We start from the raw sequence: 14,818 nt of genomic DNA, 5'->3' as shown, positions 1-14,818 counted from the left end.
CCTTCTTCCTGAAACATTAGCATCAAATTATGTCTATAGTAAATAAATCATGGCTAAGGCTCTAAGTATAAAGGACATGTATAAGTGTTTGACCATATGGTGATTTAAATATTCTCATGTCTTGTTTTTTTTTAAAATATTCTGTTAAGTGTTTTGCAAAATGCCAACAAAACATTTTTTTTGCCTTAAGCAAGTTAAGGTGGCCATACATGGGTAGATTTAAAATGCAAACTATCATGTAGTTGAACAGCAACCAGTCAGAAAGGTTTAAAAATCCCACCTTATGAGGATCACTTTGATGTGTTAAAGTGGCCAAACACGGGCCAATTCTAGCTGCTGATTTCGGTCCTTTAAACCGATTCGACAGCTTAATTGCCAGTGTCTGGGCATGAACAACTGGCCTTCCCGACCAATACCTGGCCTGAAATCGGCCAATACCTGGCCTGAAATTTGATTTTTCCTACATGTACTGTACATGTACATGTACTTACCATGTATGGCCTTTATGGTAGTTCTCGGCCCAGCATGTGGGTGGCCAAATCCAATATAATAAAAATAAACAGATTAGCAATACTTTCAAGCTGAAGTACTTGACTGAAAATAGATCTCCAGTCCTTTAACACATGTTAAGATTTATTTTATAGAAATAGGTCTATTTATGATGTCATAGGTGGCACTATGTTTCTCATACAGACAGGGTAGAGTTGTTTTATTCATCCCTAGAACTACTTAGACTTTTCATATCACACCATAAAGTGTGTAAGAATGTGAATATAGTTCAGTATTTGACATGCTGTGAGAGGCTGTTAGAATCAATATACCAAGTCTTACAGAAACTGTTATATTTTGTTTTTTTATATTGCTTTTAACTACTCCATGCAGAATAGGGCTGGGTCTATTGATGGTTCAAAGCTTTTCCTAGACGTTGCAGCTTTTTTTTATACAGTAACTGTTCATTTTCCACTAATGTAGTGATATTCTCTTAATTACACATTTAACAACCACTGCTCTAGTGAAACTTCTACATTGTAAATGGGTTAAATAGGTTAAACCTCAATTTCAGCAGTTGAAAGTGAGGTATAAAAATATAATAAAAATGATAATAAAGGGTTCAGACAAGACTGGAGTTTATTTGGCAGCAACTTGTTATGGTGCATGTTGCAATGTATTCTGCACAAGTGGGAGCAATGTCTTTCTGGTCTTAGAAATGCATTGCACTGAGAGGGAAGACTTTACTGCTGAGACATTACCATAAAATATGAAGGAATATAACTGTAATAAAGAAGTAATCTGTGAAGCCTAAATGACATCTACTGGAGGTGGCAATCAGTTAATAATTGTCCAGGGGAATTTCCTGGTATAACTTGGACTCAATTATGGTGCAAATTTTCCTGCAACAATCCCCGCCTCAAAAGCTTATAAGGTACAGTCAAGCAATATAATTCAGCAAGGTCAGAAACCGGTCAGACTTGAGCTGGGACAAAATTTGGCAGGGAATAGCAGAAAGCAGGTGTACCAGAAGTGACATTAGTCAGAAGTAATGTAGCCCTTTCACCTCTCATTATGAGCCACTACAACATTTGTAGGCACAGTTATTATCACCTACAGGTACATGAACTATTAATACAGAGACCAATGCACCCCTTCTCAATCAATAATCAAAACATAGATCCAAGATGGTGCTCAGTGATGTCATCAGTTATAATTGGAGATTAGTGATGTATTTCTGTCACATGACTCACTGATACGTATATATTATAATAAATAAAGTACTACCCTTTTGTAAAATGAGGATATTAGAAGTCACCTCTGCGTTCCATGACCAATTGCATGACCGCATTCAATGTTTTTGTTTTCAGGGGAACCAAACCAATGGATTCATAGGACATAAATATACATAATATATAAACTGAAGGAACTGGTCCTTTCTGGGAGAGATGCTGGGGTCATACATGACTGGAGCCAGGACACTTTTGCTTGCATGATTCCCTTCCAAGTTCCTGGTACAAACTGGGAAGGGCTGGGTGTGTATAAGGGACATGAGCACTGGCTACTGTCATTTTAAAAAATCTCTGATATATCAGTGGAGTCTTCAGCCTCTGCACTGTGTATCCTCCCAAATCCTAATTCCTATGTCACTGCGCATATTCCACATACTGAACAATAATTTGGCGACTGTAAGTGTCAAACATCATGTCTGAATGAGCAGCAGGATTCCAATCTGGTTCTCCTTGTGTCAGAGGGTGTCCAATAGTGATGAGCAAATCTGTCCTTTTTAGCTAATTTGCAAAACTATGTAAAAAGTGACGAAACAGCAGAAAATTTGCCAAACGGTTGATATGTGACTTTTTTTTTACACGTACATCTATTTTTGCAGGACAGCTCTTTTTTGCCGTAACCGCGCACATGTTTTCATAGTTTTGCCCACAAAAAAGCGTAATTTAGGAGAATACAATGACTGAAATTGACCAGAAGTTATACTTTTAGTCATTTTTTTCCATGGGGGGTGCAAGTGTTTTACATGAAAACTATTTGAGGACATATGAAATTGACCAAAAGTAATCTTAGAGGTTTTTTTTAATCTGGCATGAGAAGATCATAGTCTTTTATGTGAAAACTACTGTAGAGCAACATTTTTTACAGTTTAAAAACAATTTTGGTGAAATATACAAAAAATTATTTTTTATATAGGTGGTTGTCTCTGTAAATTACTGTAAATGATATGTGCTTGATTCTGCACTCCAGTGGTATCTTCCAGCCTGTGCCCAGGTTGAGATATGTACCTGACTCTTCCCAGTAACAGTATCTTCCAGCCTGTGCCCAGGTTGAGATATGTACCTGGCTCTTCACTGCAGTGGTATCTTCCAGCCTGTGCCCAGGTTGAGATATGTACCTGACTCTTTCCAGTATAGTATCTTCCAGCCTGTGCCCAGGATGAGATATGTACCTGGCTCTTCACTGCAGTGGTATCTTCCAGCCTGTGCCCAGGTTGAGATATGTACCTGACTCTTCCCAGTATAGTATCTTCCAGCCTGTGCCCAGGATGAGATATGTACCTGACTCTTCCCAGTATAGTATCTTCCAGCCTGTGCCCAGGATGAGATATGTACCTGACTCTTCCCAGTATAGTATCTTCCAGCCTGTGCCCAGGATGAGATATGTACCTGACTCTTCCCAGTATAGTATCTTCCAGCCTGTGCCCAGGTTGAGATATGTATCTGACTCTTCCCAGTATAGTATCTTCCAGCCTGTGCCCAGGTTGAGATATGTACCTGACTCTTCCCAGTATAGTATCTTCCAGCCTGTGCCCAGGTTGAGATATGTATCTGACTCTTCCCAGTATAGTATCTTCCAGCCTGTGCCCAGGATGAGATATGTACCTGACTCTTCCCAGTATAGTATCTTCCAGCCTGTGCCCAGGATGAGATATGTACCTGACTCTTCCCAGTATAGTATCTTCCAGCCTGTGCCCAGGATGAGATATGTACCTGGCTCTTCACTGCAGTGGTATCTTCCAGCCTGTGTCCAGGTTGAGATATGTACCTGACTTCACAGTAATGGTAAAATTGCGAAATTCAACATTGGCAAAATTTTGAACACCATAATAACATACAGGATACCCATCAACTAGCAACATTATTAATGAGCTGATGTCATATATTCATATTTTATATTTCATTCTATTTGTGCATCATGTAAAAGAATTCATTATATTTATTACTGATAAAAATAGAGAATTCCTTGCCCAAGACTATTTAGTTTGACATATTTTTGGTATCATCCTATAAATGATAAAATGTTCACTAATCCTATATGTCTGTGTAACCAGCGGCATGCCTTCTTTGTCCTGGAATATCTGAGTGGGGGAAGCCTGAAAGATGAGCTGAAGCGGCACGGCAAGCTGGATGTGGACAGAGTACTGTAAGTGGTTCATTTGGTGAATGCTACCAGTGAAAATAACTAAGAAATAGCTTTATACCAATTATTTCAGGGTAGCAGTATTTTTGAAGGCTCATATTAATGACTGCATTTTATATCCCCTTTCTTTCTTTAATGCAATAAAGTGTCGGCTGCTTGTCGAGTAACTCATAGCAACCAAGAAGAAAATAACCACTTTTCTATTAAATTACCATATATATTTGCTTCTTTTTCATTCTACCAGGCACATTTAGTAATACTGGGTTAATTTGCCCCGGGCAGTAACCCATGGAAACCAATCAATAATTAGGTTTTTTTAGCCAACTGCAGCTAGAACAATTAAAAAAAATAATTGATTGGTTGCCGTGGGTTTATAAAGAGTCCAATATTTTGCCATACATTAGTTACTAAAGCAAAAAAGTTTTTTTTTACCATATCATTCATTCTTTATAGATTAATCGGAAAAGTTATGTTATATGGAATAGAATTGTGTTATATGCACATTTTGAATATTTAGAACATAAATTTAGTGGTCAATGATTTTTTCATTTCTAAATAGAAAGGCAGTGTAATATAGGATAAACTTCATGGAATTAAGCATTATTTCAGCGGCCTGCAATTCCTGCACAGCAAGGGGATTATCCATCGGTCAGTATAGATTTATTCATTTCTATAACATTCTACAGCAGGGGCCACACACAGGTTGCTCAGCAGATCAGCAGCCCTTGCCTTCTTCTATGTAACTCCTTTAATCTCTATATTACAGAGACATCAAACCCGACAACATTCTGATGGATCAGGAAGGCCATGTTAGGATCTCAGACTTCAGCCTGGCTACACAGAATGTCTTCCATGACAACACCACCACTGGCTGGGCCGGAACCCTGAGAAACATGGCCCGGAGGTAAGGAATTAGTATATTCACAAACCAAGTAAAGGCATGAGGCATCAGTGAATGTGCCAAAGACCACCAAATGGTATATAAAATACAGCCGGTGCCATTCAATTACATATATATATATTATATATATATACAAATAACTATTAGCAGGCTTATTTGGATTAATATAGCTTTAGAGATCAATATGTCAATATGCCAGCATGTGAGTGTTCACAGCTATATTTATTATATTTTTAAAGTCATTGATTTTTGGCCCTTGGCAGTTTGGGTCCCTACACCTGGAGACACCTGACCCTAAAGGGTATTGTACACTGGTGTAAGCACTCCATTCTATGTTCTAGCTTTATTTACTACAGGCCAAAAAATAGAAAGGATAACCAGAACATACCAAGGGGGCCATTAATTTACCATCAAAATGTTTTTTTCAGTTTTGCATTGTTGGTGCTAAAAAATTGCGACTTTCTGAGATTTACTATGCGTCAAAATGACTAAAAATCTGACAATTCCTTGGACAAACCTTGTTGAGTTCATGTAGAAGTCAATGGCAGATATCCCTCTTTTGCTGTGAAACTATAGAGGTTTCTGATTTTTGTCGCTGGTTCCAAATTTCTAAAAAGTTGCCGTCTTCATGCGACAAGTTAGTAAATGTAAGACTTTAATGGAAATTAGTTTATTCAAATTTTTATAAAAAAAAGAGAAATGTTTCCACTTTAGTGATTTATTTATTTATTTTAAGATTCAATGGAGAAAGCCATACAGGGCAGCAGCTGACTGGTGGTCTTTCGGTTTAACCATCTGCGAGATGGCCACAGGAAAGCCCCTATTTAGTGACAGTGCCATCGGGGAGCTCACCTTGAGATCAAACACCTCGTATGAGCCTGAAAAACCTGACTGGCTGGATCTAGTAAATCTGCTGGAAATGGTGAGTAGCAAAAGTGGGAGAGAGTAGAGGGGAACAGAATTGTAACCCAAATATGCTCCATTACTGCTCCACTGCTTTGACTAAAATGGAATTGAAGGTCCCATCTGATTTGAGTTTATGACCTTTTGTGTATGCAACAACATGAGCACAGTAAATACAACTTGAATTGAACAACCCATATTTTAATTATTGTTTGCCATTATAAAGCATGTGTTTTATTTCCATAGGCTGCATTGTATTTAGGGATAGTTAACCTGAAGGCTTGAATATACCAAACAGCCTGTTATGGACTCAATGACTGCTGTCATGTTAATTTCATCTAGCCTGCAATGTTTGCAAATCGTTTTCAATTGTTTTATTGGTTGGTATGTTAGTAAGTGTAAAATTTGTGGTATTAAAACGCATTCTTTGTTCTTTTAGCTCCTTTAAGTGGACCCAAAACGTCGACTTGGTGGGCAAGGAGACATCAGGCGCCACCTATTCTATAAATCCATTGATTGGGTAGCGCTGGAAGTAAAAGGGGTCCAACCGCCTTTCCAGCCGAGAGCAGTAAGTACAAGTTTGGGGAATACAAATCATGAATGATTATGGCCCTGGGTCCCCATACTCACACAGCCATGAGAGCCCATGGGAAACCTATACACATAAGAAAGATGTTTCTGCAAAATCAAGCAATATTGTACTTCCTCTTCTAAACATTGTGGTGTTTATACAAATGGCCTGTAGGTGTCACTGTGAACAAACACAGTGCACATTAATACTGTGCATGCATAGTACTTTCTAGGCTACTAAAAGTGTTAGAGTTGAAGTTCCTGTGTTATGTAATGGCTGCATGAACCTGCTAATAAAGCACTGTTATACCCTACTCCTTCTTGGCTATCAAACATAACAATTGGCGACAAGGATGTCTCTTCTATCCCTGCAGCAGCCTGCACCGTTTCTTCCAAACCCTGGTGAGCCTACCATGAATTTTACTGCTTGGATTCGTATGTTTGAAAATTACATTATTGCTACTGACCAAGGGGAGATTTCTGATGCTAGAAAGCGTGCCTTACTTATTCACTGTCTGGGAGCAGAGGGACAGCGGATATTCTATACATTACCATTAGCTGATAATACTTATGAAACAGCTCTTACTGCTATAAAGAACTTTTTTGTGCCAAAAGTAAATGTGGTTGCTGAAAGATATAAATTTCGCCAACGTGGACAGCGTAATGGCGAATCCACAGAACAATTTGTAGCAGCTTTGAGAGAGCTGGTTGTTACATGTGAGTTTGGGAATCTCACAGATGAAATGCTAAGAGACCAAATAGTGGAAAAAACAAATTCACCTCGCATTAGAGAGAGACTGCTCCTGGAACATGATTTAACCCTTGCAAAGGCTATTACAATTGCTACCCAAATTGAAACAGCAGTGGCAGAGGCTAAAACTCTCAGTCAGGGAACTACTGGGAATGTACAGGCTGTGAATTCAGCAACAGGGCCTAATAAGGCACATTCACATGCAAAATACAGTGCTAAGGAAAGGGATTCACCTACACTGCAAAACCATACACCAGATACAAATAAAAAATACTGCTTCCGCTGTGGTTCAACACAACACACTGCAAATTATGCTGCATGTCCTGCAAAAGCTGCACAGTGTCGCAAATGCAAAAAGGTAGGACATTTTGCTAAAATCTGCCGTAGTTCTGCTAAAGATGTTCATGAAGTTACTGCTCCGAATGTTACTGTGTTAAGTGTGGCTAAAGATGGTACATCTATTCCAGACAAGTTTCTATGCACTGTTAATGTCAGTACTGCTTCTACTGGCAAAGGAGAAACCATTAACCTGATGCTTGATACAGGTTCAGCTGTTTCTATACTACCAGAGGATATTTACTTGAAATACTTTGCAAAAGATCCGCTTGTTGCACCTGCTCTGAGACTGGTCAGTTACTTAAAGGATCCAATTCCTGTCCTTGGTTGCTTGCAAGTGACTGTACAATTTGAATCAAATACAGCAAAATGCGACTTTTACATTGTGAATAATGGTACTGCTATACTTGGAAGGGATCTATTTGCTGCATTAAACCTACAATTAGTTGATAGCTGCATTACTACAGCACCAGTACCTCCCTCACAGCCAGTGTCTAAAATTTCACCACAAAACAACACTCCACTGGGCTGTGCAAAGAACTTTGTACACAAAGTAAAATTGCGACCAGATGTAAAGCCAGTACGTCAGAAATTGAGGCGATTACCCTACTCTATAAGAGAGACTGTCTCCCAGGAACTAAAGAAACTGGTAGAGCAAGATGTGATTGAAAAATCAGAATCCTCTGAATGGGTTTCACCCATTGTTGTAACAATGAAGAAAACAGGAGGTATTCGATTATGTGTTGATCTGCGTGAACCTAATAAAGCAGTTGTTATTGATAATCACCCCTTGCCACACATAGAGGAAATATTTTCAGAACTCAGAGGAGCAAAATTCTTTTCTACCCTGGATCTTCAGAGTGCTTATCATCAAGTATTACTGCATGAGGAAAGCAGAGACCTCACTGCATTTATCACCCATGATGGTTTGTTTCGTTTCAAGCGTGTACCTTATGGACTTGCTTCAGCACCAAGTTGTTTTCAAAGACTGATGTCTTCTATCCTCCATGACATACCTGGTGTACAATGCTACTTGGATGATATAATTGTCTATGCTCCAACTTTGGATAGTCATGACAAGTACCTTAAAAAGGTTCTGAAACGTATTGATTCTGCAGGACTGAAACTGAACCATTCCAAATGTCACTCCAGACAAACTCAGCTGTCATTTCTGGGTCATATAATTTCACAAAATGGACTACTGCCTGACCCTGACCATGTCAACGCTGTTACACAAGCACCTACTCCATCGTATTTCCAGACCTTACGAGCTTTCCTAGGTCTTACTTCATGGTATTCTAAGTTTATTCCAAACTATGCTTCAGTTGTGGAGCCACTTAGAGCACTATTACGTGGAAATTCAAGTCTGGTTTGGTCAGAGACTGCTCAGCATAGCTTTGAAACAGTGAAACAGTTAATTGTGAACAGTCCAGCGCTGGCTTTATTTGATCCTGCACTACCAACTATGGTTACTACAGATGCTTCAGACTATGGCGTTGGTGCAGTCCTCACACAGATCCATGCCGATCAGTTAGAGAAAACTGTTGCATTTGCATCCAGAACACTTACAGAGGCAGAGCGCAAGTATTCAACGGTTGAAAAAGAAGCTCTAGCATGTGTTTGGGCAACAGAAAAATGGAGAACCTACCTATGGGGTAGAGAATTTACATTTGTGCACTGATCATAGCCCTTTAACTACACTGCTTACAACAAAGGGACTAGGAAGAGCTGGAATGCGTATAGCTAGATGGTCAGCAAGGTTACTGAATTTCAACTACAAAATACAGTACAAACCAGGTTTGAAAAATGTTACTGCTGATTGTTTGTCACGTTTACCTTTACCTGCAGCTACTGATACACTGGAGGAGGACATAGAAGTCGTGGCATTGACTGACGATATACTATCATCTACAGTTACAGCTGCTGATTTTAAGCAAGCGTGTCTCACATGTCCAGTTCAAGAAAAACTACGGGACATCTTACAAAGCAAATGGCCAAATTCCGAGAAGAAAGTCAGCCCTGATCTTCAACCTTACTACAGGATTAGACATGAACTGTCCTTAGTAGATGACTATGTTGTCCGAGGATCTCATCGCTTACTGGTACCAGAGACTTTGCGGGAAAAGTTCATACAACTTGCACATGAGAGTCATCAAGGAATTGTACGTACAAAACAAAGACTACGAGAACTATACTGGTGGCCAGCAATGGATGCCGATGTGGTAACTGCCATTCATTCTTGTGTTACTTGTCAGAATCATGACAAAACAGCTATCACACATACACCACCACTTCAGCCAGTACCATTTCCTGATTCAGCCTGGGAAAAACTTGCTATTGATATTGTGGGTCCTTTTACAGATGCTACTATAGACTGCAGATTTGCTATAACTTTGATAGACTATTACAGTAAATGGCCAGAAATTGCATTTGTTTCTCATATAACGTCAGCTACAGTAATAACATTTCTGTCTACAGTTTTCAGCAGAGAAGGTAACCCAAAGGAGCTAATATCAGACAATGGGCCACAATTTGTCTCATCTGAGTTTGAATTCTTTCTGAGAGAGAGAAATATTGTGCATAGGAAATCTTCTGTGTATTACCCACAAGCAAATGGAGAAATTGAGCGATTCAACAGAAGTCTAAAAGAAGCGCTACAAACAGCAAATCTTACTGGGAAGTCTTGGAAAGCATTTACAACAGAGTTCTTACATAACTACAGAGCAACCTGCCATGCAACAACCCAAGCATCTCCAGCTGAATTACTACATGGCAGACAGATGCGCACTAAGTTACATGTTGCAGACATCAAATTCCCACAACATGCTCTGGCTACAAAATCATCTACTGCTGACATTGTTAAACGTCAACAAGCCAAATGTAAGACTTATACTGACAGAAAACGTGGTGCAAGAGAAGTACATTTTCAGCCTGGATCTCTAGTCCGAGTTAAAAAGCCAGGACTACTGAAACAAGGACAGTCCAAATTTACTACACCACTTGAAGTGAGACGCCAGCGAGGTCCATACACATACGAACTGTCTGATGGACGCATATGGAATGCCAGTCGTCTCGCTCCGGTTAGACATGACCTTGCAGAAGTCCCATTTGATGAAGGGCATATTCCTACTCCTGATATTACCTGTGATAGGCCTGAGCAAAGTGAACCTATAAGGCGGCCTGAAAGAAACAGAAAACAACCTGCATGGACCAAGGACTATGTGATGTGAAATATGCATAATATGGCTTTAAGATGCATACTATGTCATAGTTGTTGTTTATTACATTTACTGTACTGAAAAAAATGCTTTCCTACTATAGGGGGAATATGTGGTGTTTATACAAATGGCCTGTAGGTGTCACTGTGAACAAACACAGTGCACATTAATACTGTGCATGCATAGTACTTTCTAGGCTACTAAAAGTGTTAGAGTTGAAGTTCCTGTGTTATGTAATGGCTGCATGAACCTGCTAATAAAGCACTGTTATACCCTACTCCTTCTTGGCTATCAAACATAACAAACATTGTATATTTCTCCAATCTTTATTGAATAATTATGTCCATGGCAACACAAACTGCTACAGAATTTAAACCCTACATATGGACCTCTAAAAGCAAATACAGTAACTACTCTCTTGCTCATATTAGATATTTGGTATCATCTTGACTAAAATCATTTTTTCCCTTTCATGCAGCCATCAGCCGAGTTGTTCAGGCCTTATAGTGGAGAGCCACCGCTGCCCTATCTTGAGAAGGATAGAAATTTCATCAGGAAACTTCTCATTTTTACCTTCGCCCTGGCTGCAGTAGGTATGTATTGGAGCATGTAACCCAGCCAGTGATACTAACATGCTGTTCCATCCAGCATAGGTAAAGATCAGAGGACAGGGGAATATCTGGGGCTTCAAGATCAGCTCCACCTGCTGTACAAAGGCTGCATCATCTTCAGCATTTCCTAGTCGCACCGTCAGCTCCACATTCACCCAAAGACACCATCTTGCAGAATATGAGACTGGTAACATCAGGCCTAGAAGTATGAGGGGCAGTTACTCATCTGGGTGCATGATGGTATAGGGTAAGTATAAGGTAAGTATTATATGTGAGCGAATGTGTGCATGACTGTGTGAGAGAATGTGAGATACGAAAGGCCAAGGGTATAACTAGAAGGCAACAGGTGCTAAGATCCCAGCCTGCTTTGCCTTCCTGCAAAAAAAAAAATCATGTCTATACTGTACATCCCATACCTGTTAGTTATGTATAAAGTTTTAAAGTTTTGTAGTTTTTTTCAGGTCAAGTGTTTTCTTCCCATTCTGTGGCAAACTGACAGCAGCTTCAGATGGGTTTTTTTTTTTACCTTCGCCTGGAAGCAGTTGTATTGAGTTGTATAGTTGTATATGAGCAAAGGGTGGGACTTCATAGACACGTGCAGTTTAAACCTCTTGTGTGTTTGTCAGGTTTGTCTTGTTTTGTGTTACAAGGGAAATGACATCTCACTGAGGGGAACCAATGGCAAATTGTTCACATTGGCTCCCCCCTGAGGCGTTACACCCGGAGGGAATGGTGTGTGAATGCCAGTAACAGGGTTGAAGCCTTGACGTGGCGTTACTGCTCACATGTAGCAACACGTGCTAATTCAACCAATGGTGAGACTGTGAGTGTGTGTTGTTTCATTGGTAGAATTTATTTATCTTTGTTTAGGCCTAGATTTAGTTAGGTCTAAATTGTTCTTGCGATTTTGGATTGATGTTTTAATATTGATTCAAAGATATAGTTTACCTAAAAAAAATTTTTTGATGTAGACAGTGCTATTCTGAGATAATTAAGTTGGTCATTTTGTTCAGTTTTTGTTCATCAGCTCTCACTAAGCCCAATTTGTTCTTAATGGGATTATGTCATGATTTTTATGAAACAGTTTTTATTACTATATACATAGTAACATAGTAAGTTGGGTTGAAAAAAGACATACGTCCATCAAGTTCAACCATAATGCCTATATATAACCTGCCTAACTACTAGTTGATCCAGAGGAAGGCAAAAAACCCCATCTGAAGCCTCTCTAATTTGCCGCAGAGGGAAAAAATTCCTTCCTGACTCCAAGATGGCAATCGGACCTGTCCCTGGATCAACTAGTACTAAGAGCTATCCCCCATACCCCTGTATTCCCTCACTTGTACTGAGAGCTATCCCCCCTACCCCTGTATTCCCTCACTTGTACTGAGAGCTATCTCCCCTACCCCTGTATTCCCTCACTTGTACTGAGAGCTATCTCCCATAACCCTGTATTCCCTCACTTGTACTGAGAGCTATCTCCCATAACCCTGTATTCCCTCACTTGTACTGAGAGCTATCTCCCATAACCCTGTATTCCCTCACTTGTACTGAGAGCTATCTCCCATAACCCTGTATTCCCTCACTTGTACTGAGAGCTATCTCCCCTACCCCTGTATTCCCTCACTTGTACTAAGAGCTATCTCCCATACCCCTGTATTCCCTCACTTGTACTGAGAGCTATCTCCCATACCCCTGTATTCCCTCACTTGTACTGAGAGCTATCCCCCCTACCCCTGTATTCCCTCACTTGTACTGAGAGCTATCCCCCATACCCCTGTATTCCCTCACTTGTACTGAGAGCTATCTCCCATACCCCTGTATTCCCTCACTTGTACTGAGAGCTATCCCCCATACCCCTGTATTCCCTCACTTGTACTGAGAGCTATCTCCCATAACCCTGTATTCCCTCACTTGTACTAAGAGCTATCTCCCATAACCCTGTATTCCCTCACTTGTACTGAGAGCTATCTCCCCTACCCCTGTATTCCCTCTCTTGTACTGAGAGCTATCTCCCCTACCCCTGTATTCCCTCTCTTGTACTAAGAGCTATCTCCCATACCCCTGTATTCCCTCACTTGTACTAAGAGCTATCTCCCCTACCCCTGTATTCCCTCACTTGCTAAGAATCCATCCAGCCCCTTCTTAAAGCTATATAATGTATCAGCCAGCACGACTGATTCGGGGAGGGAATTCCACAACTTCACAGCTCTCACTGTAAAAAATCCTTTCCGAATATTTAAACACTATTATATTATATAACACTAATCACATTGTAGATAATGTCTAGCTCTTTGCTTTTTTGAAAAATTATTTTAATGCAAGATTCAGTATTTACACCAATAACCGCTCTTTTTTTAATATTCCCAGTCCTCTTGAAGCAGAATAAGGATCTGAAAGTCAATAGCAAAATTGTACAGTAAATCAGTCAGGTCATCTAGTCTTAGTAAATAAGGAATAATAATGAAATAAGGCAGTTAAAATGTTCTATCAAAGTAAAAACAAATTAAAAGCTTTAAACTTTAAAGAAGAGCTATACCACCAAAATCAATAGCAGTATTAATAGTATTTATCATATCAAGTGGCCTATTACATTGAGTCGCGATTTGGTGACAGTCTGTGCACTCCCTCAGAGACACTTCGTACACTCGGCAAGCAAAGTTCACTGAGGAAAAGTATATGGGAAAACCTAAGTTGTTATCTTAACTATGACAAATTGTATTCTGTTAATTTGTATTTACCTGCTTGCACAAGGAAGATGCACTAATAGCAGCAGCAATGGGCAGGGCACATTAGCAGGTCTACAAAAACACTAGGTGCATGCTTTCCCTAGTAAAGAGGTTTCCAGTTATGGTGACACTTTCATATACTGGTATTTAACTTTTTCTTTTAATCAGTATTTTAATTTGGGGTGATACACATGTGTTACTTTAAAGCAATTGCCTCTGCTTGCCCAGCAAAATGCTGAACGTCTTTGCAGTATTGTAGGGGAAGAGAGAACTTCAGGTGTATTTGGTATATATCATTTCCCTGAATATACCACTGGGTAGTCATTTTAAAATAATAAACAGGTACGGAATCTGGTATCAAGAATGCCTGGGACCTGGGGTTTCCAGATAGGGGGTCTTTCCATATTATGAAACTTCATGCCTTCAGTTTACTAAAAATATATTTAAACATTCACCCATAGACCCAGTGATTGTTTTTCCTCCAGTTATATATTAGTTACAATCAAGTACAAGGTACTGTTTTATTAATACAGAGAAAAAGTAAAAATGTAATTATTTCATTAGAATAGAGTTTATGGGAGATGACTGTCCCATAATTTGAAGCTTTCAGGATAGCAGGTTTCTGGATAACAGATCCCATACCTGTATCAACATGAATTTATTATCTATAAATATTAGCAGGCAGCCCAACATAAGACACATGCTTATCAATGGGAACAATTTCTGGCATCATATAACTCACATGAACAGTGTATACAAATTATACAGTGCAAGAAATCCCAAATAACTTGTTGTCACTCAGTTATCTCACAGTAGGACACCTAGCAGGAAGAAATGCACAGTAAATAAGGCAGACTGCCCATCTATTGTTAGTCATAGCA

Source organism: Xenopus tropicalis, chromosome 7, assembly GCF_000004195.4.
Source record: "Xenopus tropicalis strain Nigerian chromosome 7, UCB_Xtro_10.0, whole genome shotgun sequence".
Taxonomy (NCBI): domain Eukaryota; kingdom Metazoa; phylum Chordata; class Amphibia; order Anura; family Pipidae; genus Xenopus; species Xenopus tropicalis.
The sequence above is the reverse complement of the archived record's forward strand: the minus strand, read 5'-3'. Positions refer to the sequence as shown.